This window comes from Pristiophorus japonicus, unplaced genomic scaffold (assembly GCF_044704955.1).
Source record: "Pristiophorus japonicus isolate sPriJap1 unplaced genomic scaffold, sPriJap1.hap1 HAP1_SCAFFOLD_4245, whole genome shotgun sequence".
Classification (NCBI taxonomy): Eukaryota; Metazoa; Chordata; class Chondrichthyes; family Pristiophoridae; genus Pristiophorus; species Pristiophorus japonicus.
In genome coordinates, this window is record NW_027254141.1 from 1 (window position 1) to 3,915 (window position 3,915).

A 3,915-nucleotide genomic window follows, 5' to 3' on the forward strand; every position below is an offset into this window, starting at 1 on the left:
GGAGGGGGGTGAGAGGAGGAGGAGGAGGGAGGGGGGTGAAGAGGAGGGGGGGTGAGAGGAGGAGGAGGAGGAGGGAGGGGGGTGAGAGGAGGAGGAGGAGGGAGGGGGTGAGAGGAGGAGGAGGAGGAGGGAGGGGGGTGAGAGGAGGAGGAGGAGGGAGGGGGTGAGAGGAGGAGGAGGAGGGAGGGGGTGAGAGGAGGAGGAGGAGGAGGGGGGTGAGAGGAGGAGGAGGGGGGAGAGGGGGTGAGAGGAGGGAGGGGGGTGAGAGGAGGAGAGGGAGGGGGGTGAGAAGAGGAGGAGGAGGGAGGGGGGTGAGAAGAGGAGGAGGTGAGAGGAGGGGGAGGGGGGTGAGAGAGGAGGTGGGAGGGGGGTGAGAAGAGGAGGTGAGAGGAGGAGGAGGGAGGGGGGTGAGAGGAGGGAGGGGGGTGTGAGAGGAGGAGGGAGGGGGGTGTGGAGGAGGAGGGAGGGGGGTGAGGAGAGGAGGAGGGGGGTGGGTGAGGAGGGGGGTGAGAGGAGGGGGTGGGAGAGGAGGGGGTGGGAGAGGAGGAGGAGGAGGAGGAAGGGGGAGGGGGAGAGGGAGGAGGGGGGAGAGGAGGAGGAAGGGGAGGGGAGAGAGAGGAAGGGGGAGAGGAGGAGGAGGAGGAGGGGGGGAGAGGGGGAAGAGGAGGAGGAGGGGGGAGAGGGGAAGAGGAGGAGGAGGGGGAGAGGGGAAGAGGAGGAGGAGGGGGAAGAGGAGGAGGAGGGGGGGAGAGGGGAAGAGGAGGAGGAGAGAGGGGTGGGAGAGGAGGAGGAGGAGGAGAGAGGGGTGGGAGAGGAGGAGGAGGAGAGAGGGGTGGGAGAGGAGGAGGAGGAGGAGGAAGGGTGGGAGGAGGAGGAGGAGGGGGCAGGGGCGGAGGGAAGGGGAGGCGGAGGTGTGGTTGGGATGCGGAGGGGGGTGTTGGAGGGAGGGTTTGGGGGGGGGGTTGGAGGGGGTTTGGGTGTGGGGGGGAGAGTGGGGGAGGTTGAGGGGGGTGGGATGGGGTGACTTGACATTGGCTGCTGCTTGTATAGCCCTGGCTTTTCTCCTTGAGGGAGGGCTAGATTATCCAGCGCAGCAGAAAGCACAAAGAGATTACTGGTTTTATTTCTTGTGGTACTTTTCTTTAAGATTGTTCAATTTAAGCCCTTCCACCGTAGAACATTATTATTGTTGTAAAACAATATATCCTTCTTACTGTGAACAGCACCCATTAGTTTTCAGAAAATATTTTTATTTGTTTATGTCCGTTGCCAATATTGAAGTGATCTGATGCAGTGTGCTTTTCTTTTCTTAGGAACATGCAATCAAGATGACTGGGTCAGTGCAGTGCGACCAGTCATTGAGAAACGAATACAGAAGTAAGTCTTGGCGTCACTTTTTACTGTGTATACAAACAAATTTAAGCCTACTTTGGTGCACTGGCCCTTTTATAGTTTAAGAGGAAATTATTCTTGACCGCTGTCTACACATTAGTGAGATAATTGGGTAAAATATAGAATGCCAAAAGTAGTCCTAAATAAAATGTGAATATAGTAAAGGCAAAAGCATCGAAGTTACTGAAAATACAATTGGGTATTGTGGTGGGAAAATGTGGATCCTTGTACAAGAGCTCCAATTGGGAGAATGGCCTTTTCAGATTTTTCTCGTGCTCTTATCTGACCAGAATGGTGATAATGCTAAAATTAGCTGCAGTACCTTGGGCTAAGGAGGTGAAAAGCTGACATGGTTCTTGCTCCTGCTTATCAATCACTTTCTCGAAGGAAGGTTTGTATGTGTGGACAGTGGGTGAAAACAGGATCTAGCTTGGCATTGGTGCCTTCTGTGGTTAAACTAACCTGACACTATACAGCATATGAAGAATGGTCACTTGGGAAAAGTACTGGATGACTTTTGTTACTTGTAGAGCTGCAAGCCAGCAAGAGCTATCGTCTTCAGGCGAAGGAGGAAGAAAACTCAAAAGTGACACAATTATTTTGTTACGTACTCTCTAGCCTCTCTGTTAGTAGACATGGGTAATCCTTGTAATTGTCATTTATTTGGATTTTCAAAATATGTTCAACAAAGTTCCTCGTGCAAAACTAGTAGGAAAGACTAAGCTCATAGATGCTTAGCCGTAGATGCGTTCAGAATTGGTTTAGCAACAAGGCTGCGTAGCAACTAATGGAAAATGTCTTGCCTGGGGCAAAAGTAACCAGTATGAATAATAAGCAATAGGGTAATAGATTTGTTGATGTGAAGCAATGTGAACAGCTGAATAGTAGTAAAGGAGATTGATCATTTACAGGCATACTTTGATTAATTATGCAGATGGTCTGAGATGGAAATCTCATGCCACCCAGGTGCAAGCAATTGCTTGGAACAGAAGCAAATCAGTGTGAGGCATGCTGGCCAATAATCCTGTGTATCCTGCATCAGTGAAAGTGAAGTGAAAAGGTTTCCACTGGCAGAAACCACAAAGGATTGGTAGTGACTATTGATCAGACCATGAGAGCATCTGGTGAATGTGAAGCAGTTATTGGGTACTGGGATGCACCTTGTTATGGCAAGTTGTTGTTGTATCCGGTGAGCATGCGATTAAAACAAGTTAATACTGAGATTACACATGTATTAATGAAGCCATTTCTGGAGTATTGCATTTGGTTTTGGAGATCATGCATCAAAATCTCCAAAGGTGCTATAGGTCAGAGGAAGAGAATTGAGGGTCATAGAGATGTTTATTGGTACTGCTTGATTAAATTTTTCCAAGGAGGTTTGGAATTTGGTGCTCCTTAAAGTAAAGGATCCACAGATGGTAGTGAGGATGAACTCTATGATATAGTAATTGTACATAGGCTGTGGCTAGAATGGACTTGATGGACAGAATGACCTTTTCTTGCTCTGGACTCTGTTCTTCAAAAATTAAAATCAGTGACATTTTATAGACTTTGTTTGCTGTGGTTATTTCCCACGCTGAACAACTTTACACTTGCAGTATGACTATGTATGCGGTTGGACTTGGCTGAGTGTTAGCAATCTTGCCTCTGAGTCCAAGACTTGAGTACCACATCTACGCCAACACACCAGAACAGTACTGAGGGAGTGCTGCATTGTTGGGAGATGCCGTCTTTTGGATGAGACGTTAAATTCAGATGTCTCTGTTTTCAGTTGGTTGCAAAGATCCCATTGGCATTTCTCAAAGAGCAGAGTTCTCTAGGAGTGTCCTGAACTAAAGAAAACAGATTTACTAGTCATTTCATTTATTTACTATGTGTGGGACCTTGCTGTGTATATATTGGTTATCGTATTTGTTTATAAAACAAGAATTAGTGCATTTAAAAGTAATTTATTGATCGTGAAGCATTTTGGGATATCGCAAGGACATGAAAGGTGCTATCGAAATGCAAGTTTTAAAAAAATTGGAGTCATTTTACTCAGTTGGAAATGGGTAGCGGCTACTATTTGTTTTGTTTTATTAAACCAAATGTTAATTGGTTTTAGGTGTCTTAGCACAAACCTGCCATATATTTTTTGCTCTAGGTACAGTGAGGGAGAGATAAGGTTTAACCTTATGGCAATCGTGTCAGACAGGAAAATGATATATGAAAGAAAGATTACAGATCTACAGAGGCAACTTTCAGAGGTGAGAGTTATTTAATGGCATAAAGCCTATCAATATATATGTTATTATTTGGTTTTGGGTGCTTTCATATTTTTTAGTAAATAAAATATCTGGCAGAAAATAAATGTGGGAATGGTAACCAATTATGCAATGAATCATATAGTTTAGCAAAGTATTTTGTGAATTAAACCTTCAAGCTAAAATAGTATTTGGGACAGACTTTTATTTCTCACTATTGTACTTTTTAAGGAATATATAACATCTCCATCCCCACGGTTCTGAAACCGCACATTAATTT

The 3,915-nt window shown here is 46.2% G+C and overlaps 1 long non-coding RNA gene across 1 annotated transcript; it reads left to right on the forward strand.

Annotated features, from left to right (window-relative positions):
• Nucleotides 1-1,307: 1,307 nt before the first annotated feature.
• On the forward strand, nt 1,308-3,639 carry LOC139251226 (uncharacterized). Its single transcript, XR_011591381.1, has 2 exons — nt 1,308-1,377; nt 3,536-3,639. It is a non-coding gene; the product is annotated as an uncharacterized lncRNA (long non-coding RNA).
• Nucleotides 3,640-3,915: the final 276 nt, after the last annotated feature.